A 25,425-nucleotide genomic window follows, 5' to 3' on the forward strand; every position below is an offset into this window, starting at 1 on the left:
TGCTGCCGACCCCATTACATGGAAATCTCAATATCCAGTGTGGGTAGAACAATGACCTCTGCCTAAAGAAAACTTACTGGCAGCTAAAATGTTAATCTTTGAATAACTACAATTGGGACATATTGAGCCCTCCAATAGTCCCTGGAACACTCCTATTTTTGTCATTAAGAAAAAAATCTGGCAAGTGGTGACTTTTACAAGATTTGAGAGCAATTAATGCCACCATGGAAGACATGGGGGCCTTACAGCCTGGGATCCCTTCCCCAGTAACCATTCCAGAGGGATATAATATGATTGTAATTGATTTATAAGACCGTTTTTTTTTTCACCATTCCCTTAAGTGCTGAGGATAAAAAGCGATTTCCCTTTAGTCTTCCATCAAAAAATCTTAAACAGCCTTATTTGACGTTTCAATGGAAAGTGTTACCTCAGGGAATGAAAAATAGCCCTACCTTATATCAAAAATTTGTTAATCCCACTTTAGAAGATATTAGGGCTAGATATAAACAAGTATATATGATCCATTACATAGATTATATTTTAATAGCTCATCCGGATAGAGCTCATTTGCAAACTGTCCTCCAAGATTTAACTCAGGCATTGTCAGCCTCTATAAGAAGCAAAAGTTTTCAAACCTTGCTTTTGAGTTTAGACACTATTTTTTTTTCCTTTGATCTGTAAAAAGTTAATAGATGAGACCCAAACAGGGACTTGATTTAAACATGAGAATGGTCCAAGGAGGATGATTTTCAGACAAGTCTGTAAACTGAAGATTAGCTGGTCTGATTAGCTCAGCCTTGAAGCTCGAGTGACCTGCCTCATATCAGCAGAGCTACCCCAATAAATTTACTATTTCAAAGAAAGCTGTTGTTGCAACCTACTGGAGTTCATAAATTGTCAGGGAACGTTTAACAGGAGGATTCCTACATGCTGTCTCTCATAAATCCTCCTTTCCTTATCAGTTCCTGGCAACAGGAACGAGTGGAATGGCATGTGACTCCCAGGACTGAGGTCATAGGATGAGACGCATGCATGAATCTTCTTCAGTAAACATTGTCCTTATGACAAAACTGCTTAGTCTCGATCCTCTTTCTTAAGATATGGATTGTTTCCTGGCCTTATGACCATTGTTAATCCCTTGTTCCCTTGACAAATGTTGCTGTATGGTTGTTTGGTTTTCTGATCTTTATCATTGTTGAAAGAAATTCCTTGTACAACAGCCTATATATACTCACAGAAAAATCATTAAAACACCCTTGCTCCACCAGAGGCTTGGGTCCCCATGTCTTTCTTTCTTTCTCTCTCTCTCTCTCCCCTCCACTCCCTCTCTCTCTCTCCCTCCCTCCAGCTAATTCTCTGGAGAGTGGAAACCCGCCAAGCTCACTCTACTGCTTGGGCTTTAAAGACCTCCTCTCGAGGGCGCCCTGTGCCTTTGTGAGCAGTGCAAGCCCTGTTCTAGGGGTTTTATTGGTTCTCTGTGTAAACCAGGGAATATTAGCTTCTTTCTCTCTTTCATTTTCTTATCGTCGACTCCAGACCATCAGGTTCCAGTCCATTAAATGACAGCGACAATAAATGTTTCTTTTTCATCAGTGAATACCTAATGCTTTACTGAAATCTGTATATTAAATCATAATCAATTTCTCTGTTGTTATTTAAACTTTAAACCATGGGAGAAATGATTTAAAGATGCCGTAACTTGTAATGGATCAAAAATTACCTCAGTAAAATTTCCAGTAAAATAAATAGATAAATAAATTTTAAAAAGTACAACCACAATGATGTAAGTGGAAAAACTTAAGTGATAGATATATATATCTCCAACGTTTGTATCATTTTCTTGTACTAGCACATAGAAAATATTTTACATCTGTTTATATTGTCAATTATAGTTTATGCCATATTCTGAACTATTTAAGGTAGACATATTTCTTATTTGTCTTTATTTGCCTAGGAATCTCCCAAAGCCAAAGTGTTTTTTTATGGAATTAATAGTCTTTCTTAAGATACTTACAGTTTTATGCTGAGCAGCTCTTAACTTACTACTTTTATATTAAAAAGTAAACTTCCTTATTGTAGGCTATAACTCTTTAGATCATTTCAAAAGTCCTACAGTTCACATGATTTAGATCAAACTGAAGTTTAACCAGGACAATTACAAGGTCAGATATTATACACAGAAGAAAATTACAATTCTGTATCAAAAATTTAGTTTAAGTAACCTTTTATTTCTGTTTTAATTTCTAATTTTAAAGTTACTTTAATAAAATAAAAGAGTGAACAGAAATTGGCCAATCAATTGCAAGGTTAAACTAGGTTCACGGTTCAATCTGCCATTGAGATATTCTTACTCTCAAAAAATCTTTCTAGCTTTACATTTTATCATAGAACAATTTAATATTCATTACTTTCTTCACTGACTCTTTCACATCTTTATTCCTGAGGCTGTAGATCAGTGGGTTCAGCATGGGGATGATTACTCTGTAAAAGACAGAGGCCACCTTGACCATGAGCCATGAACTTCTGGAGTTAGGAACACAGTAGAGGAAAAGGGTGATCCCATCAAAGACGGTAACGGCGGTCAGGTGAGAGGCACAGGTGTTACCCCCCAGTTAAAGGCATCCTTAAGACAGTGATAAAAATGCAAACATAGGAGGTGAGAATAATCATCAGGCTGCTTATTTCATTGAAAGTGGCAGAGACTAAAGTGATCTCCTGGCTGATGTAGAGGTCAGAGCAGAAAACAGCCACTATGGCAGCATGCTCACAGACAAAGTTATTTATGAACTTAGTCCCACAAAAGGATAACATTGACAAAAAGTATGTGTATATTAAGGAACAGGCTATACTCCAAGAGTATGATGCACCAACAAGGAACAAAGCTTCTGGGACATGACAATTGCATAGAGAAGAGGGTTTCAAATGGCTACAAATCAGTCATATGCCATTACTGCCAAGAGGAATGTCTCTGTCACCATAAATATGCAGACAAAGAAGAACTGCATGAGGCATCCTATGAAGGAGATTATTCTGTCTTCTAAAATCAAGGTTTCTAATAGCTTGGGTGTAACTACTGCCGACTAACAGAAATTAAAAAAAAAAAGATAAGTGGCTGAGAAAGAAGTACATGGGCGTGTGGAGCCTGGAACTGGACTTGATGATCAGGATCATGCCCAGGTTCCCCAGCACAGTGACTGTGTAGATGGTCAGGAAGACTAGGAACAGGAGCAGCTGGAGCTGAGGAGAGTCTGAGAAGCCCGAGACAATGAAAGTGACCTCAGCACTCTGGTTTGCTTGGTTCCTGTGGACAAAATATGAATGTTGATCTACAGGGGTAAGAACCAAAACTTGAAATAGTAAGAGATCAGAAAATGTGTTGAGAAGCTCAGTGGGTCTCCGTTAAGAGTGTTGCTGAAAATGCCAGACTCCCACTTTATTTCAATAGCTAGTGTCACTTAAATAGTAATTCCACCGTGAATGATAATTTTGTGTTGACATAATTATCGAAAACAAAGAACTAAAACAGACTAAACCCTGCTTGCTCTATTTCAAATAATAAAATCCAGTATTTATTTATTTAGTTTTGACTGTGCTGGGTCCTGGCTGCTGCACACGGGGTCCCCCCACTGCTAGCTGTGGTTCTGGGTCTCTCATTGAGATGACGACCCCCACCCCTTGCTGCAGAGCACTGGCTCTAAAGCAAGCAGAATTCAGTAAGGGCGGCTTGCTGGCTCTCGAGAGCAGGTGCAGTAGTTGTGGAGACAGGCCCCGCTGCCCTATTGCATGGACTCTTCCTGGACCAGGGACTGAACCCATGGGTGTCCCTTACTGGGAGGCAGCCTCCCAGTCACTGGACCATTAGAGAAGTCCATCAAATAATAAAATTCAATATTATCAATTGAATTCTGGAACACTCTCTTTGCATGAATTTGAGCTTAATGAAAACAGTTCAATTGGAGGAAAAACATGAGTTTCAACAATTTCTTTCCTGACTCACTTCTTTAGCTCTGAGACAAATTACTTAAAACTGTTAAATTTTTAAATGATAGCATCCCTGAAAAATAGTTAAAGTTTTCTTTGGTATTCTGACTTTGTACTTCTAGTAACCTGAAATCTTCAACCCTTTCGGGAATTGTGGTGTGAAAGCAAACTTTTTCACTTACGTTGAATTAATTTTGAAAATGTTTAAATGCTATTATTCATAGCCTATTTTATTATTCACCAGGAGGTTCAGTCATTTCAGTTGCTCAGTCGTGTGTGACTCTTTGTGACCCCATGAATCACAGCACTTCAGGCCTCCCTGTCTATCACCAACTCCCAGAGTCTACCCAAACTCATGTGCATTGAGTCGGTGATGCCATCCCACCACCTCATCCTCTGTCGTCCCCTTCTTCTCCTGCCTTCAATCCCTCCCAGCATCAGAGTCTTTTCCAATGAGTCAACTCTTTGTTTGAGGTGGCCAAAGTATTGGAGTTTCAGTTTTAGCATCAGTCCTTCCAATGAACACCCAGGACGGGTCTCCTTTAGGATGGACTGGTTGGATCTGCTTGCAGTCCAAGGGACTATCAAGAGTCTGCTCCAACACCACAGCTCAAAAGCATCAATTCTTTGGCGCTCAGCTTTCTTCACAGTCCAACTCTCCCATCCATACATGACTGCTGAAAAAACCATAGCCTTGACTAGACGGACCAACTTGTTGGCAAAGTAAAGTCCCTGCTTTTGAATATACTATCTAGGTTGGTCATGACTTTCCTTCCAAGGAGTAAGCGTCTTTAATTTCATGGCTGCAATCACCATCTGCAGTGATTTGGGAGCCCCCAAAAATAAAGTCTGACACTGTTTCCACTGTTCCCCCATCTATTTCCCATGAAGTAACGGGACCAGATGCCATGATCTTCATTTTCTGAATGTTGAGCTTTAAGCCAACTTTTTCACTCTCCTCTTTCAGCAACAAAATAAGTGCTATACCTGCTATGATAATAGCTGAAACTATCTTGGACAAAAAGCTTTTCTTTTTCCAGCAGAGCACATTGCGGAATTTGGTTGACAAAAATAAGAACTATGAAGCTACTGTACAAAGTATATAAATTTCAAGATGCAATAAAACATGTATTATTGCATTTTAAGTTTTTAGCTTTTTCAAAGAAAATTGTCTGGAAAAAACCTATTTCAAATGGAACATCAGAACATTTCTTGATTATTACTGTCACAAGACATATCCTCAATAATAAGATGAGAATATTAGTATAAACTTTGAATCACCAGAATGGAACTAGATATTTCAATAATGAATCCAAAGATTATAAGACAAGGTGTGATGCATAGTAGATATTTAGCTTTCTTATTTATTTGAATTATGAGTAACAGCTATGATTTCAAAAAACTTATATGTTGTGAAAATCAGGCACAAACAGGGACAGCTGTCAATTGGTGCACACATTTGGGAAGACAGTGTAGACATCCTTTCCTCTAGAGCCCACATAATAGAAACACTATAGAATTTCATTTAAACACTTAGTCTACAATGTGTAATTATATTTCTTATGTCCTATAGGTTTTCTTACCATGTTACAGCTTTCTCTGGTCCCCACATTCTGACCTTGTGGGAAAGATATCTTCCAAACACCATTCCCATACTAGATCCTCTGTAACAATAGTGTAAGGTCTCTGTACTCCTTCGCTTAATATATTCTGTGCAAGATCATGAGAATAATTTTCCATGATTACTTTAACCTGACATTCAGTGACTTTAAGATTCCAAACAAATCATATTAGTGAATGCATGACATTTCTATTATTCAGTTTGATTTTTTTCAAAACTGCTTGGATCTATAAAGATGATTATATCACTTAATGCATTCTTGCTTAGTGAAAGTTAACAGTCTATCAAACTGTTACATAGCACATGCCCATTTCCTTATATTAACACTTTATCTCCCCACTTTTTTCTCTCACTTCTAATGTTTTATTTTACCACCTACTATTATAGACAGTGCTCCTTGTTTTGTCCCCTCTGTATACATACAAACATCCATGTTTATAACTCATAAGTATGATATGCTCTATTATTTGATTTATAAATATGATTGTTACTGTCACTTTATTTCTTGACGATTACAGGAAAAAGTGAAAAAAGTGCCCACTTTTTTTTATTATTCTTCATTTGCCAAAATGTTTATTTTATTTCTGACTATATATTGGAAACCCAATGAGAAAACCAGGATGAATATTATTTGAAGAAAGAAAGTATCAGAATATACTACCACAAACACTTTAAATCAAACTAAATGGATTTGTGGTTACTTTGTTCTAAACATATGTGTGTCTCCTGCAAAGATTGTTGTAACTCTGTATTTTCTTTTTAAAATAAAACTAGAGTATGAATCAACTCTCCTAAATACAGAAGCCCTTGAATGAATCATTTACTGAAGAACTCCTTGCTAAGAAGTAAACACCTGGAATGCTGCTGCTTAGTATTTAATAGAAATAGATCTGAAAAGGGTAGTGCAACCCACCAGTATATTTATTACCTATTTAATATATTACTATTTTCATATATATATATATATATACATTACATATATCACTACTATTTTATATATATTACTATTGATAAAACTCCCAGATACCAAAGGTAAGATCAAAATAAATCCTGACACCAAACTGCATCACAAATATATGCCATCAAGGCCTTAGGGATGTGGAGACAGAGAATATAACTGAAGTGTTGCCTTAATGACTCAAGTAATTAGATGTTAACACTGTCTCATGTGGTATCTTGATTGTATATTATTTCCCTAAAGCCTTAGGGCATTTGAATTATTGGCTTGTTTAATCTTAAAACATAAACAAAATCGTATCTGTTTCTTGATTTTATATGGGTGCAAAATATAAAAATATTCAAGAGAAAAGTAATCTATTTGACAGTATTGTAGAAATAGCTTTGATTAAACTTTGTTTAATTTATTTTTCTATTTTCCTATGACAGTATACACTTCATGTTTTCTTATGCTTTTAAAAATAGAGTTGCCTAAACAGTAAGCCATATCATTTATTTTGTACATTACACTGTTTATATTGTAAATTTCATATTATATTTACACTATTTATTTTATCAAGAGATAACAACTTTCATTGGCTTTTCAAATGTAAATACAGTATTCTTAGACATTTATATTTACTATCAAATCTTGAAAACCAACTCAATGGACATGAATTTGAGCAAACTCTGGAAGATAGTGGAGGACAGTGAAGCCCGGTGTGCTACATTCCATGGGGTAGCAAAGAGTTGGACAGGACTTAGCGACTGAACAACAACAGCATACCAAATTCACAAAATGTTTTTGTGTTAAATCCCTCTTAGATATGATATATTATCTTATTTTATATATCAATGAACTAATTTGCTATTTAAACTGGTTGCCCATGTTTATTTATGATATATTATTCTGTACATTTCTTATCTGGTGATACTGTCATCATACAATAAGTTACAAAATATCTTCTTCTTATTTTACAGAGAGGCAAAGTTTATGCAAGATTGACAACGATATCTTCTTAATGTGGAATCTTCCTTGAGGATAAGACTATAATATTTATGAAGACTTTTCTGGACTTTTGATAATAACAATAGGAAATAAACATCAAATGTAATTAGAAAATTATTTTTTTCCACAGAGATTGAGAACTTATTTTTTTGATGATATCCTGAATCAAAACATACAGTGTTCTTTGAGGAATGTCTAGCTGACACTGAAATCATGTTTAAAAAGACATTATTCTGTAAGGCTTTTTTTTCCTTTTCTTTTATTATTATTATTATTATTACTTTACAATACTGTATTGGTTTTGCCATACATTGACATGAATCTGCCACGGGTGTACATGAGTTCCCAATCCTGAACCCCCCTCCCACCACCCTCCCCATATCATCTTTCTGGGTCATCCCAGTGCACCAGCCCCAAGGATTCTGTATCCTGTATCGAACCTACACTGGCGATTCATTTCTTACAAGATAGTATACATGTTTCAATGCCATTCTCCCAAATCTTGCCACCCACTCCCTCTCCCACAGAATCCAAAGTCTGTTCTATACATCTGTGTCTCTTTTGCTGTCTTGCATACAGGGTTATAGTTACCATCTTTCTAAATTCCATATATGTGTGTTAGTATACTGTATTGGTGTTTTTCTTTCTGGCTTACTTCACTCTGTATAATCAGCTCCATTTTCATCCACCTCATTAGAACGGATTCAAATGTATTCTTTTTTATTATATTTTACTTTACAATACTGTATTGGTTTTGCCATACATTGACATGAATCTGCCACGGGTGTACATGAGTTCCCAATCCTGAACCCCCCTCCCACCACCCTCCCCATATCATCTTTCTGGGTCATCCCAGTGCACCAGCCCCAAGCATCCTGTATCCTGTATCAACCCTAGACTAGCGATTCATTTCTTACCCGATAGTATACATGTCTCAATGCCATTCTCCCAAATCATCCCACCCTCTCCCTCTCCCTCAGAGTCCAAAAGTCTGTTCTTTACCTCTGTGTCTCTTTTGCTGTCTCACATAAAGGGTTATCATTACCATCTTTCTAAATTCCATATATATGTGTTAGTATACTGCATTGGTGTTTTTCTTTCTGGCTTACTTCACTCTGTATAATCAGCTCCAGTTTCATCCACCTCATTAGAACTGATTCAAATGTATTCTTTTTAATGGCTGAGTAATACTCCATTGTGTATATGTACCACAGCTTTCTTATCCATTCATCTGCTGATGGACATCTAGGTTGTTTCCATGTCCTGGGTACTATAAACAGTGCTGTGATGAACGTTGGGGTACACGTGTCTCTTTCAATTCTGATTTCCTCGGTGTGTATGCCCAGCAGTGGGGTTGCTGGGTCATAAGGCAGTTCTAAGCATTTCCCCTAAAGTCAGGAACAAGATAAGGATGCCCACTTTCACAGCTACTATTCAACATAGTTCTGGAAGTTTTGGCCACAGCAATCAGGGCAGAAAAAGAAATAAAAGGGATTCAGATTGGAAAAGAAGAAGTAAAACTCTCACTGTTTGCAGATGACATGATCCTCTACATAGAAAACCGTAAAGACTCCACCAGAAGAGCTAATCAATGACTATAGTAAAGTTGCAGGATATAAAATCAACACACAGAAATCCCTTGCATTCCTATACACTAATAATGAGAAAGTAGAAAAAGAAATTAAGGAAACAATTCCATTCACCATTGCAATGAAAATAATAAAATACTTAGGAATATATCTACCTAAAGAAACTAAAGACCTATATATATAGAAAACTATAAAACACTGATGAAAGAAATCAAAGAGGACACTAATAAACGGAGAAATATACCATGTTCATGGATCAGAAGAATCAATACAGTGAAAATGAGTATACTACCCAAAGCAATCTACAGATTCAATGCAATCCCTATCAATCAGTATAGTTCACAGAACTAGAATAAATAATTTCAAGATTTGTATGGAAATACAAAAAACCTCGAATAGCCAAAGCAACCTTGAGAAAGAAGAATGGAACTGGAGGAATCAACTTGCCAGATCAGGGTCTACTACAGAGCCACAGTCATCAAGACAGTATGGTACTGGCACAAAGACAGAAATATAGATCAATGGAACAAAATAGAAAGCCCAGAGTTAAATCCACACACCTATGGGCACCTTATCTTTGACAAAGGAGACAAGAATATACAATGGATTAAAAACAATCTCTTTAACAAGTGGTGCTGAAAATTACTCTTAGTTGTTTCTTCTTTCAGGCTCTTCTTTCAAACTCAGGGTTATTTTTATTTACTTTCTGTTGAGTATTATCTTTGTTCTTAGAATGAAGCTATTTTTCATCTACAAAACTGTCCTTGAACTTGAATGAACTATGTATCTAGGCAGCAATATGCAGGAAAAATAGCATTGAAAAAGTGTTCCACAATCTGTTCCCCTATGAGCCCATCTAAGTTTTTCTTTATCTCTTTCAGGGATATTTTTTTAAGATGATGAATAGCAGTGAAGACCAGTAATGCAATAAAAATGTAACCTACTATCTGTGGAGTATATGTATCATATAACAGTTTCCCAGCATCAACAAATTTGCTGAAATTTTATTAATATATATGATATGAAAATTAGTATTACCTAATGAGGTTTACAGGCTTTCCTAGAGGCTCAGGCAGTAAATATTTTGTCTGAAATGCAGGAGAACAGGTTCCCCTGGAGAAGGGAATGGCTACCCACTCCAGTATTCTTGCTTGGAAAATTTCATGGACAGAGGAGTTTGTGGGCTATATCCATGGGGTTGCAAAGAGTCAGAAAAAATTGAACAACTAACATGATGAGGTTTATATTGAACTTATAACATTTTCTCCATTAGAAGACTATTCTGCACATTCTTTGTTTATCTTATGAATAATTTCATTAAAAATATTGCCCCAACTCTTTAGAAACAACCAAAAAAAGCTGTACCTATGCAAACCACCAAGAAGAATTTAAAATTAAAAGAGTATAATTCATTTATGGAAATAAAGAATTCATATTAGGACTTTGTAGAACAGACTATAAAATCATTTATATTAATGGATTTCAATCTTAAAATCTTTACATTCATAGTAAAAATTTACTGTCAAAATTTATGGAGAATTTTTGGGTTAAATTTGTGTAAATAAATTTCCATTCAAAGTATTTTCCAAAGTAACAAACATTCTATTCTACAAGATTCTGCAGCCATCCAGACTTTTTTTTTCTTTATAATTTATTCTGGTTTCTCTTAAAAGACAGAAACCCAGTTACAGTTTCAAAATTATACTTTACCTAAATTCTATCATCTATTTTTTTTTAAGATTAGAATCTTAAATACAAGGTTGTGTAGCATATGTCAAGCATAATTCATTCTGTAAACTTCAGGTAAGTTTGCTAGCTTTGCAAAATTAAATCAGGTTAACCAAGATGCTCTAGCTGATATTAGCAGGGCTTCCATTCAGTCCACCAATAATGTAACTTACCAATGAAGTTCTGTTATTTTGTCATTATATACCAAAAGCATTTTGTACTCAATTTATGATTGACATGAAAGACTGCTTTAGATTTTGATGGAACTATTTCTGAAGTGTGAAGTTCCTAATTTATTTTTGATGTTTTATGTACAAAAAGCTAATAAATTTTATATTAACAAGTACAGTTTGACTACATCATATTCAGGACTTTGTGGGGAGAGAGATATGACATCTTTGAACTTATAATGTACTGATGTTTCTTGTGTGGGATTAAATAAATATGTCTTTTATATTTAGTGTCTTAGTGTTGAACAATTCTCAGTTTACTATATTTCTGTTGATGCAACTCTCTCATACATTTCCTATAAATTTAGCTATAAATTAGCTTTAACTTTTAGCTATATATTTTCAGGCTTCTGCTGCTGCTACGTTGCTTCAGTCATGTCTGACTCAGTGCGACCCCATAGATGGCAGCCCACCAGGCTCCCCCGTCACTGGGATTCTCCAGGCAAGAACACTGGAATGGGTTGCCATTTCCTTCGCCAATGCATGAAACTGAAAAGTGAAAGTGAAGTCGCTCAGTCATGTCCATCTCTCCAGGACCCCATGGACTGCAGCCTACCAGGCTCCTGCATCCATGGGATTTTCCAGACGTTTTCAGGACAACTCTATAAATTCATTGTTCGATGACTGTGCCTTGGCAGCCAAATGGTAATGTGCACTTACTCAGAAAACTTTATATGACAAACCATCTAGAGACTTAATTTAAATGGTCCAGATTTTAATTATTTATTCTTTGTTATTTTATAGGTAACTACTGAGGGCAGGAATCCCTCAGGACAAATGGAGTAGCCATCATGGTCAACAAGAGTCCGAAATGCAGTACTTGGATGCAATCTCAACAATGACAGAATGATCTCTCTTCGTCTCCAAGGCAAACCATTCAATATCACAATTATCCAAGCCTATGCCCCAACCAGTAACGTTGAAGAAGCTGAAGTTGAACGGTTCTATGAAGACCACAAGATCTTTTAGAACACCCAAAAAAGTTGTCCTTTTAATTCTAAGGGAGAGGAATGCAAAAGCAGGAAGTCAAGAAACACCTGGAGTAACAGGTAAATTTGGCCTTGGAATGTGGAATGAAGCAGGGCAAAGACTAGTAGAGTTTTGCCAAGAAGATGCACTGGTCATAGCAAACACCCTCTTCCAACAACACAAGAGAAGACTCTACACGTGGACATCACCAGATGGTCAACACCAAAATCAGATTGATTATATTCTTTGCAGCCAAAGATGGAGAAGCTCTATACAGTCAACAAAAACAAGACAGGAGCCAACTGTATCAGATCATGAACTCCTTATTACCAAACTCAGATTTAAATTGAAGAAAGTAGGGAAAACCGCTAGACCATTCAAGTATGACCTAAATCAAATCTCTTAAGATTACACAGTGGAAGTGAGAAATAGATTTAAGGGCCTAGATCTGATAGGTTAGAGTGCCTGATGAACTATGGAATGAGGTTCGTGACATTGTACAAGACACAGGGATCAAGACCATCCCCATGGAAAAGAAATGCAAAAGAGCAAAATGGCTGTCTGGGGAAAACTTAAAAAAGCTGTGAAAAGAAGAAATGTGAAAAGCAGAGGAGAAAACGAAAGATATAAGCATGTGAATGCAGAGTTCCAGAGAATAGCAAGAAGAGATAAAGCCTTCTTTAGCAATCAATGCAAAGAAATAGAGGAAAACAACAGAATGGGAAAGACTAGAGATCTCTTCAAGAAAATTAGAGATAGCAAGGGAACATTTCATGCAAAGATGGGCTCAATAAAGGACAGAAATGGTATGGACCTAACAGATGCAGACGATATTAAGAAGAGGTGGAAAGAATACACAGAAGAACTGTACAAAAAAGATTTTCACGACCCAGATAATCATGATGATGTGATCACTAATCTAGAGCCAGACATCCTGGAATGTGAAGTAAAGTGGGCCTTGGAAAGCATCGCTATGAACAAAGCTACTGGAGGTAATGGAATTCCAGTTGAGCTGTTTCAAATCCTGAAAGATGATGGTGAGAAAGTGCTGCACTCGCTATGCTAGCATATTTGGAAAACTCAGCAGTGGCCACCGGACTAGAAAAGGTCAATTTTCATTCCAATTCTAAAGAAAGGCAATGCAAAAGAATGCTCAAACTATCGCACAATTGCACTCATCTCACATGCTAGTAAAGTAATGCTCAAAATTTTCCAAGCCAGATTTCAGCAGTACGTGAACTGTGAACTTCCTGATGTTCAAGCTGGTTTTAGAAAAGGCAGAGGAGCCAGAGATCAAACTGCCAACATCCGCTGGATCAAGGAAAAAGCAAGAGAGTTCCAGAAAAACATCTCCTTCTGCTTTATTGACTATGCCAAAGCCTTTGACTGTGTGGATCACAATAAACTGTGGAAAATTCTGAAAGAGATGGGAATACCAGACCACCTCACCTGCTTCTTCAGAAACCTATATGCAGGTCAGGAAGCAACCGTTAGAACTGAACATGGAACAACAGACTGGTTCCAAATAGGAAAAGGAGTACGTCAAGGCTGTATATTGTCACCCTGCTTATTTAACTTCTATGCAGAGTACATCATGATAAATGCTGGACTGGAGGAAGCACAAACTGGAATCAAGATTGCTGGGAGAAATATCAATAACCTCACATATGCAGATGGCACCATTCGTAGGGCACAAAGTGAGGAGGAACTAGAAACGCCTTGATGAGTGTGAAAGAGGAAAAAGAAAAAGTTGGCTTAAAGCTCAATAGTCAGAAAACAAAGATCATGGAATCTGGTCCATCACTTTATGGCAAATAGATGGGGAAACAGTGGAAACAGTGTAAGACTTTACTTTCTTGGGCTCCAAAATCACTGCAGATTGTGATTAATTTCATGGGCCATGAAATTAAAAGACGCTTACTCCTTGGAAGAAAAGTTATGACAAACCTAGATAGCATATTGAAAAGCAGAAACATTACTTTGCCAACAAAGGTCCATCTAGTCAAGGCTATGGTTTTTCCAGTAGTCATGTATGGACGTGAGTGTTGGACTGTGAAGAAAGCGGTTTGCTGAAGAATTGATGCTTTTGAATTGTGGCGTTGGAGAAGACTCTTGAGAGTCCCTTGGACTGCAAGGGGATCCAACCAGTCCATTCTAAAAGAGACCAGTCCTGGGTGTTCTTTGGAAGGAATGATGCTAAAGCTGAAATTCCAGTACTTTGGCCACCTCATGCGAAGGGTTGACTCATTGGAAAAGACTCTGATGCTGTGAGGAATTGGGGGAAGAAGGAGAAGGGGACAACAGAGGATGAGATGGCTTGATGGCATCACCGACTCTATGGATGTGAGTCTGAGTGAACTCCTGGTGTTGGTGATGGACAGGGAGTCCTGGTGTGCTGCGATTCATGAGATGGCAAAGGGTCGGACACGACTGAGTGATTGAACTGAATTGAACTGAATAGACTGGTTCAAAGTAGGAAAAGGAGTACATCAAGGCTGCATATTGTCACCCTGCTTATTAAACTTATATGCAGAGTACATCATGAGAAACGCTGGGCTGGAAGAAGCACCAGTGGAATCAAAATTGCCAGGAGAAATATCAAGAACCTCAGATATGCAAATGACACCACCTTTATGGAAGAAAGTGAAGGCGAACTAAAAACCTCTAGATGAAAGTAAAAGAAGAGAGTGAAAAAGTTGGCTTAAAGCTCAACATTCAGAAAACGAAGATCATGGCATCTGGTCCCATCACTTCATGGGAAATAGAAGGGGAAACAATGGAAACAGTGTCAGAACTTTTTTGGGGGAGCTTCAAAATCACTGCAGATGGTGACTGCAGCCATGAAATTACAAGACGCTTACTCCTTGGAAGGAAAGTTATGACCAACCTAGATAACATATTCAAAAGCAGAGACATTACTTTGCCAACAAAGGTCCATCTAGCCAAGGCTATGGTTTTTCCAGTGGTCATGTATTGATGGGAGAGTTGGACTGTGCAGAAAGCTGAGCGCTGAAGAATTAATGCTTTTGAACCGTGGTGGTGGAGAAGACTCTTGAGAGTCCCTTGGACTGCAGGGAGGTCCAACCAGTCCATCCTAAAGATCAGTCCTGGGTGTTCATTGGAAGGACTGATTTTGAAGCTGAAACTACAATACTTGGGCCACATCATGTGAAGAGTTGACTCATTGGAAAGGACCCTGATGCTGGGAGGGAATAAGGGTAGGAGGAGAAGGGGACAACAGAGGATGAGATGGCTGGATGGCATCACTGACTCGATGGACATGAGTTTGATTATACTCTGGGAGTTGGTGATGGACAGGGAGGCCTAGCATGCTGGGATTCGTGGTGGCACAAAGAGACATACACGACTGAGTGAACTGAACTGAACTGAACATCTCTGCAAAACAGTTAATATAATATTTTCTTGGTTGTCCTATTTCATTTCAATTCATTTCTTACTCCTTCAGTTCAGTTGCTCAGTCGTGCCCGACTCTTTGAGACCCCATGGATCACAGCACGCCAGGCCTCCCTGTCCATCACGAACTCCCGGAGTTCACTCAGACTCATGTCCATCGAGTCAGTGATGCCATCCAGGCATCTCATCCTCTGTCATCCCCTTCTCCTCCTGCCCCCAATCCCTCCCAGCATCAGAGTCTTTTCCAATGAGTCAACTCTTTGCATGAGGTGGCCAAGGTACTGGAATTTCAGCTTTAGCATCATTCCTTCCAAAGAACACCCAGGGTTGATCTCCTCCAGAATGGAATGGTTGGATCTCCTTGCAGTCCAAGGGACTCTAAAGAGTCTTCTCCAAGACCACAGTTCAAAAGCATCAATTATTCAGCACTCAGCCTTCTTCACAGTCCAACTCTCACATCCGCACATGACCACAGGAAAAATCATAGCCTTGACTAGACAGACCTTAGTTGGCAAAGTAATGTCTCTGCTTTTGAAAATGCTATCTAGGTTGATTATAACTTTTCTTCCAAGGAGTAAGCGTATTTTAATTTCATGGCTGCAGTCACCATCTGCAGCGAATTTGGAGCCCCCCAAAATAAAATCTGACACCGTTTCCACTGTTTCCCCATCTATTTGCCATAAAGTGATGGACCAGATGCCATGATCTTCATTTTCTGACCATTGAGCTTTAAGCCAACTTTTTCACTCTCCTCTTTCACTTTTATCAAGAGGCTTTTTAGTTCCTCTTCTCTTTCTGCCATAAGGGTGGTGTCATCTGCATATCTGAGGTTATTTATATTTCTTCCAGCAATCTTGATTCCAGCTTGTGTTTCTTCCAGTCCAGCGTTTCTCATGATGTACTCTGCATAGAAGTTAAATAAGCAGGGTGACAATATACAGCCTTGACACACTCCTTTTCCTATTTGGAACCAGTCTGTTGTTCCATGTCTAGTTCTAACTGTTGCTTCCTGACCTGCATACAGATTTCTCAAGAGGCAGGTCAGGCGGTCTTGTATTCCCATCTCTTTCAGAATTTTCCACAGTTTATTGTGATCCACACAGTTAAAGGCTTTGGCATAGTCAATAAAGCAGAAATAGTTGTTTTTCTGGAACTCTCTTGCTTTTTCCATGATCCGATGGATTTGGCAATGGACTGCAGCAAGCCAGGCCTGCTTGTCCATTACCAACTCCCATAGTTTACTCAAACTCATGAGCATTGGTTTGATGACGTCATCCAACCATCTTTCCTCTGTCATCCCATTCTCTTCCCACCTTCAATCCTTCCCTGGATCATGGTCTTTTCCAAGAATCAGTTCCTCACTTCAGATGGCCAAAGTATTGGAGTTTCAGCTTCAGCATCAGTCCTCCCAATGAATATTCAGGACTGATATTCTTTAGGATGGACTGGTTGGATCTCCTAGCTACCCAAGAAACTCTCAAAGAGTCTTGTCAAATACCACTGTTTAAAAGCATCAATTCCTCGGTGCTCAGGTTTCTTTATAGTCCAACTCTCACATCCATACATGACTGCTAGAGAAAGCATAGCTTTGACTAGACAGACCTTTGTTGGCAAAGTAATGTTTCTGCTTTTTAATATGCTGTCTAGATTGGTCATAACTTTTCTTCCAAGGAGTAAGCGTCTTTTAATTTCATAGATGCAGTCACCATCTGCAGTGATTTTTGGAGCTCCAAAACAGTCTGTCACTGTTTCCCAATGTATTTGCCATGAAATGACAGGGCCAGATGTCATGATTTTAGTTTTCTGAACGCTGAGTTTTAAACCAACATTTTCATTCTCCTCTTTCACTTTCATCAAAAGGCTCTTTAGCTCTTCTTCGCTTTCTGCCATAAGGGTGGTGTCATCTGCATATATGAGGTTATTGACATTTCTCCCAGCAATCTTGATTCCAGCTTGTGCATCATCCAGGCCAGCCTTTCTCATGATGTACTCTGCATATCAGTTAAATGACTAGGGTGACAATATACAGCCTTGACGTACTCCTTGCCTAACTTGGAACCAGTCTGTTCTTCCATCTCAGTCAGTTCTAACCATTGCTTCCTGACTTGCATACAGATTTCTCAAGAGGCAGGTTAGGTGGTCTGACATTCCCATCTCTTTCAGAATTTTCCACAATTTATTGTGATCCACACAGTCAAAGATTTTGGCATAGTCAATAAAGCAGAAGTAGGTGTTTTTCTGTAACTTTCTTGCATTATGTGATTTATTGCAACTGATGTTGGCAATTTTTTCCTCTGGCCCTTTTGCCTTTTCTAAATCCACTTTTAACATCAGGAAGTCCATGTGCTGTTGAAGCCTGGCTTGGAGAATTTTGAGCATTACTTTGCTAGTGTGTGAGATGAGTGCAATTGTGTGGTAGTTTGAGCATTCTCTGGCATTGCCTTTCTTTGGGATTGGAATGAAAACTGACCTTTTCCAGTCATGTGGCCACTGCTGAGTTTTCCAAATTTGCTAACATATTGCATGTAGCACATTTACAGCATCATCTTTTAGGATTTGAAAGAGCTCAGCTGGAATTTCATCACCTCCACTAGCTTTGTTCGTAGTGATGCTTCCTAAGGCCCACTTTACTTCACATTACAGGATGCCTGGTTCTAGGTGAGCAATCACACCATCGTGATTATCTGGGTCATGAAGATCATTTTTGTATAGTTCTTCTGAGTATTCTTACAACCTCTTTTTAATATCTTCTGCTTCTGTTAGGTCCATGTCATTTCTGTCCTTTATTGTGTCCATCTTTGCATTAAATATTTCCTTGGTATCTCTAGTCTTTCCCATTCTATTATTTTCCTCTTTTTTTTTTTGCATTGATCACTCTGGAAGGCTTACTTAATCTCTCCTGGCTATTCTTTGAAACTCTCCATTCAAATGGGTATATCATTTCTTTTCTCCTTTGCCTTTCACTCTCTTCTTATCTCAGCCATTTGGAAGCCTTCATGAGACAACCATTTTGCCTTTTTGCATTTCTTTTTCTTGGGGATAGTGTTGATCACTGCCTCCTGTTTAAAGTCATGAACTTCCATCCATAGTTCTTCAGGCATGCTATCAGATCTAATCCCTTGAATCTATTTCTCACTTGCACTGTATAAAGGTAAGGGATTTGATTTATGTCACACCCGAATGGTCTAGTTGTTTTCCCTACTTTCTTCAATTTAAGTCTGAATTTGGCAATAGGGATTTCATGATCTGAGCCACAGTCAGCTCCTGCCCTTGTTTTTTCTTACTTTATAGAGCTTCCCCATCTTTGGCCGAAAAGAATATAATCAGTCTGATTTTGATATTAACCATCTGGTAGATGTGTAATTCTACACATTCCATGTGTAGAATCTTCTCTTGTGTTGCAGGAAGAGGGTGTTTGCTATGACCAGTGCATTCTCTTGGCAAAACTCTATTAGCCTTTGCCCTGCTTCATTCTGTACTCCAAGGCCAAATTTGCCTGTTATTCCAGGGATTTCTTGACTTCCTACTTTTGCATTCCAGTCCCCTATAATGAAAAAGATGTCTTTCTTTGGTGTTAGTTCTAAAAGGTCATATAGGTTTTCATAGAACCATTCAGCTTCAGCCTCTTCATCATTACTAGTTGGGGCATACACTTGGAATACTGTGATATTTAATGGTTTGCCTTGGAGATGAATAGAGGTCATTCTGTTATTTTTGAGATTGCATCCAAGTACTGCATTTCAGACTGTTTTGTTGACTATGAAAACTTCTCCATTTCTTCTAAGGGATTCTTGGCCACAGTAGTAGGTATAATGGTCATATGAGTTAAATTCACTTATTCCAATGCTTTTTAGTGTGCTGATCCCTAAAATGTCAACATCCACTCTTACCATCTCCTGCTTGACCAGTTCCAATTTGTCTTGATTCATGGACCTAACATTACCAATTCCTTTGCACTATTGCTCTTTACAGCATCAGACTTTACTTCTATCACCAGTTATACCAACAACTGGATGTTGTTTTTGCTTTGGCTCTGACTCTTTATTCTTCCTGGAGTTATTTCTCCACTGTTTATTCCCACTGATCTCCAGTAGCATATTGGGAATCTACCAACCTGGGGAGTTCATCTTTCAATGTCCCATCTTTTGCCTTTTCATATTCTTCATGGGGTTCTCATGGCAATAATGCAGATGGCTAAAAAACACGTGAAAAGATGCTCAATATCGCTCATTATTAGAGAAATGAAAATTCAAACCACAATGAGATATCACCTCACACCAGTCAAAATGCCATCATCAAAAAGTCTACAATCAATAAATGATGGAGAGGGTGTAGAGAGAAGTGAATGCTCTTGTACTTTTCTTGGGAATGTAAATTGATACAGCCACAATGGAAGATGGTATGAAGATTCCTTAAAAAACAAGGAATAAAACCACCATTGATCCAGCAATCCCACTCTTAGGCATATACCCCAAGGAAACACAAATTTAAAGAGACACATGTATCCCATTGTTCGTTGCAGCATTATTTATAATAGTTGGAACATGGAAGCAACCTAGATGTCCAACAACAGATGAATGGATAAAGAAGTTGTGGTACATATGCCAATGGAATATTACTCAGCCATAAAAAGGAACACATATGAGTCATTTCCAATGAGGTGGATGAAACTTAACCTATTATGCATAGTGAAGTAAGTCAGAAAGTGAAAAGTAAATATTTTAATGTAACACATAGGACATGGGTTTGGGTGAACTCTGGGAGTTGGTGATGGACAGGGAGGCCTGGAGTGCTGCAGTTCATGGGGTCACAAAGAGTCGGACACGACTGAGCGACTGAACTGAATTGAGCACATATATACAGAATCTATAAAAATTGTACTGAAGAATTTATTTATAGGGCCACAATAGAGAAACAGACATAGAAAATAGGTTTATTGTCATAGGGAAGGGGAAGAGAGGATGAGATGTATGGAAAAAGTAACATGGAAACTTACATTACCATATGTAAAATAGATAACCAATGGGAACTTAGTGTATGGCTCAGGAAAGTCAAACAGGGGCTCTGTATCAATCTAGATGGATTGGATGGGGAGGGAGATTCAAAAGGGAAGGGATATGTGTATACCTATGGCTGATCCATGTTGAGGTTTGACAGAAAACAGCAAAGTTCTGTAAAGCAGTTACCCTTAAATGAAAAATAAATAAATTAGAATAAAAGATGGCAATAAACTATAAATCAATACTATCCATAGATGCAAATGGAGCAAATGATCCAACTGAAAGAAACAGAGTGATTGAATGAATGCAAAACCAAGATACTGAGACTCTTTTCAGATATTAACATGCACAGACAAAAAGGAAGAGATGGAAAAAGGAAATGGAAGTCAATATGGAATGAAAGTCAATAGAAGGCCAGGGTATCAATATGTAGAAAAAATAGACTTTAAATATATCAAAATAGCAAAGAAGGATGCTATATAATGATCAAGGATTCAATTCAAGAACATATAATATCAAACATAGAAGCAACTAATAGGCAAAGCAAATACTTAAAGACATAATGGGGGATAATATAATGATACAATAAATGAACAGATCATCCAGACAGAAAAATCAGTGAGGCCTTAAATGAAACTTTAGACCAGATGGATATAATAGATATACACATAAACTATTCCATCTGGAAGTAACAGAATACATATTCTTTACAAGTGCACATGAAACATTCTTCTGGATAAATCACATACTAAGCCAAAGAATTAATCTTGGTAGATTTAAGAAAATGGAAAGATGCTAAGCATCTTTTCCAAATCACAATGATATGAGACTAGAAACAAACTACAAGGGGAAAAAAACTTCAAAAAAAAAAAGAAGAAGAAGAAGAAGAATGTGTGGATCCTAAACTATATGCTATGAAGAAATCAATGGATCACTGAAGGAATGAAAGAGAAAATTTTTAAAAAATAATTGAAGACAAACAAACAAACAAACAAAAAAAGGAATCCAAAATGTATGGGTGGAACAAAATCAACTCTAAGATTCTACAGTGGAGGTGAGGAATATATTCGAGGAACTAGATCTAGTAGATGGAGGGCCTAAAGAACTATGGATGGAGGTTTGTAACATTGTACAGTAAATGGTGACCAAAACCATCCACAAGAAAAAGAAATGCAGCAAGCCAAAATAGTTTTCTGAGGAGGCCCTAAAAATAGCAGAGGAAAGAAGAGAAGTGAAAGGCAAGTAGGAAAGGAAAGATATACCTAATTCAGTGCAGAATTCCAGAGATGGCAGGAGAGATAAGAAGGTCTTCTTAAATGAACAATGCAAAGAAATAGAGAAAAGCAATAGAATTTCTAGAGATTTCCTCAAGAAATTGGAGATATCCAGGAAACATTTCATGCAAAGTGAAAGTGAAGTCGTTCAGTCATGTCTGACTCTTTGTGACCCCATGAACTAAGCCTACCATGCTCCTCCATCCATGGGATTCCCCAGGCAAGAATATTGGAGTGAGTTGCCATTTTCTTCTCCAAGGGATCTTTCCAACCCAGGGATAGAACCCAGGTCTCCTGCATTGCAGGCAGATGCTTTACCCTCTGAGCCAGCAAAGATGGGCACAATAAAGGACAGAAACAGCAAGGAACTAACAGAAGCAAAAGAGATAAAGAAGAGGTGGCAAGAATATACAGAAGAACTGTACAAAAAATGACCTGGAAACCACAATGGTGTGGTCACTTACCTAGAGCTAGACATCCTGGAGTGTGAAGTACCAAGCTATTGGAAGTGACGGAATTCCAGCTGAGCTATTTAAAATCATAAAAGACGATGCTGTTAATGTCCTACAATGCAATATGCCAACAAATTAGGAAATTAATCAGTGGAAACAGGACAGAGAAAAGGTCAGTTTTCATTCCAATCTCAAGGAAAGGCAAAGCCAAAGAATATTCAAATTCTGTACAATTGCACTCAGTTCACATTCTAGCAATGTAATGCTCAAAATCCTTCAAACTAGGCTTCAGCCCTATGTGAACTGAGAACTTTCATATGTACAAGCTGGATCTAGTGAGAGGCCAGGGGTCTCCAAATGGAGGAAATAGTCTGCAAGTGTCAGACATTTTTATCTCTTAAGCGGCAGGAGAAAACAAACTAGCGATATTTTTTCCTTCTCTATGCAAATTTAAAAGGAGGTTTCTCTTAAAATACTGTTTTGCCATAATGACACCTGGTTTCACCTGAAGTTAACTATTCTTAAACCTACAGATAACCAATACATTTCTCTTATGGAAATGTTTATCTTAAGCTATGCTAATGTACTATGCATTTACCCCAAACTCTGTCCTCAAGTCAGTTCCACCTCTTGGCTCAGAATCTACTTGACAAACCAGTATGTTATACTCAGATATTGTTCCCCTAATCTATGAAAACGAAATTATTTGTATGGTGATCTTCTTCAAGATTCAAGTTAATCATTTTATGGCCCAGGATGAATCATTTGATGCCAAGATTATCCCAAAATGCATCTTATGGGTGAAGGACCTGGTGCCATTCTGTGTTTTAAGACATTCCTTTCTTTTATTGACAGACTGCTAATGACTATATATTTGACTATATATTTGGAGAAGGAAATGGCAACCCACTCCAGTGTTCTTGCCTGGAGAATCCCAGGGATGGGGGAGCCTGGTGGGCTGCTGTGTATGGGGTCGCACAGAGTCAGACACAACTGAAGCGACTTAGCAGCAGCAGTGACTATATAACATCCAGCTGAAGACTAGTAGGGGCTCCTCTTTCTGCCCCTTTTTGATGCCTATGTCAGAAGCTTTCTCCATCTCCTTTATACTTTAATAAAACTTTATTACACAAAAGCTGTGAGAGATCAAGCCTTGTCTCTGGACCCTCATTGAATTCTTCTCCTCCAGGGGCCAAGAATCCCGGCGTCTTTGCATGATTCAACAACCTTTCATTAGAAAAAGCAGAGAAGGCAGAGATCAAATTGCCAATATCTACTAGATCATAGAAAATGCAAGGAAATGAATAAACAAACAAACTACCTCTGTTCCATTGACTATGTTAAAGGCTTTGACTCTGTGGATCAGAACAAACTGTGGGAAATTCTTAGAGAGATGGGAATACCAGACCACCTTACCTATCTCCTGAGAAACCTGTATGCAGCACAAGAAGCAACAGTTACAACTGGACAAGAGACATTGGACGGGTCCAAATTGGGAAAGGATTACATCAAGGCTGTGTTTTGTCACCCTGCTTGTTTAATTTATATGCAGAATATATCATGTGAAATGTCAGGCTGAATGACTCACAAGCTGGAATCAAGATTGCTGGGAGAAATAGCAACAACCTCACATATCCAGATTATACCACCCTAATAGGAGTTATAATTGACAGCAGAGAAATACAAAAGATCAGAAGAGACTACTACAGACAACCATATGCCAATAAAATAGACAACCTAGAATAAATGCATAAAGCCTTAGAAAAACCTCCTGACTGAAACAAAAGTAGAAAATATGAATGGACAATTTAACAGCAATAAAATGGAATCAGTAATTTAAAAACTGTCCCCCAAAATAGTTTAGGACCACATTACTTCACAGTGGATTCTACTAAACAGTTAGAGAAGAGTTGACATGTATTTTTCTGAAACTATTCCAAAGAATTGTGGGAAAAAGGAATGCTTTCAAACTCATACTATGAGGCTAATCTCACTCGGACACCAAAATGAGGCTAAGATATCACACACACAAAGAAAATTTCAGACCAATACTACTGATGCAGGTATATGCAAAAATCCTCAACAAATACTACCAAACTGAATCCAACAATACAGGAAAAGATGAAAACATTCATACACCATGATCTTCATACTTATGATATGTTTTCTGGTACCAGGATACCAGTAAATATTTTTTTCTAAGATCAGGAACAAGACAAAAATAACCATTCTTGCCACTTCTATTGAATATAGTATTGAAAGTCCTGGCCACATCAATTAGACAAGAAAAAGGAATAATAGGAATCCAAAATGTAAAGGAAGCAGTAAAACAGTCACTGTTTGTAGATGATATAAACTATACAGAGAAAATCCTAAAGATAATACCAGAAAACTGCTGCTGCTGCTGCTCCTGCTGCTGTTGCTGAGTCACTTCAGTCATGTCCGACTCTGTGTGACTCCATCGACAGCAGCCCAGCAGGCTCGCCCATCCCCGGGATACTCCAGGCAAGAAGACTGAATTTGGTAAAGTTTCAGGTTATAAAATTAATATACAGAAATCTGTTGCATTTCTACACACTTAAACTCTCAGAAGGAGAAATTAAGGAAATAATCCCATTTAACATTGCATGAAAATAATAAAATACCTATGTATAAGCCTGTGTAATGGAAGTAACAGATCTGTATTCAGGAATTATAAAGCACTGATGAATGAAATAATTATGACACAGATGGAAAGATATACCATGTTCAAAAATTGTAAGATTTTATATTGTTAAAATGACCATAGTACTCAAGAAAATCTATGGACTCATTGAAATTCCAACCAAAATATCAATGACATTTTTCATAGAACTAGAACAAATAGTTTTAAAGGTTATGTGGAAACACAAAAGATCCTAAATACCCAAAACAATCTTGGGAAAAAATATCAAAGTTGGGGTTATCATACTCTCTGATTTCAAGCAATACTATACAGTGACAATACGCATGGGTAATGGCACACATGCATGCATGCACACACACAACACACACACACACACAAATAGACAAATCAAGAGAACAGAATAAAGAGCCTCCCCAAATCACCCACACGCTTGTGGTCAATTAATATATGACAAAGGAGGCGACAATATGCAATGGATCAAATACAATCTCTTCAATAAGTGGTGCTGGTAACACTGGACAGCTATGTGTTAAGGAACAAAGTCAGAACATTTCTCA

The 25,425-nt window shown here is 37.8% G+C and overlaps 1 pseudogene; it reads right to left on the reverse strand.

The window, feature by feature from the left end:
- The window catches only part of LOC138432412 (olfactory receptor 5D13-like), a 42,995-nt pseudogene extending 18,352 nt beyond the window's left edge, over nt 1–24,643 (reverse strand).
- Between the last annotated feature and the right edge of the window lie 782 nt (nt 24,644–25,425).

Source organism: Ovis canadensis, chromosome 2 (genome assembly GCF_042477335.2).
Source record: "Ovis canadensis isolate MfBH-ARS-UI-01 breed Bighorn chromosome 2, ARS-UI_OviCan_v2, whole genome shotgun sequence".
NCBI lineage: Eukaryota > Metazoa > Chordata > Mammalia > Artiodactyla > Bovidae > Ovis > Ovis canadensis.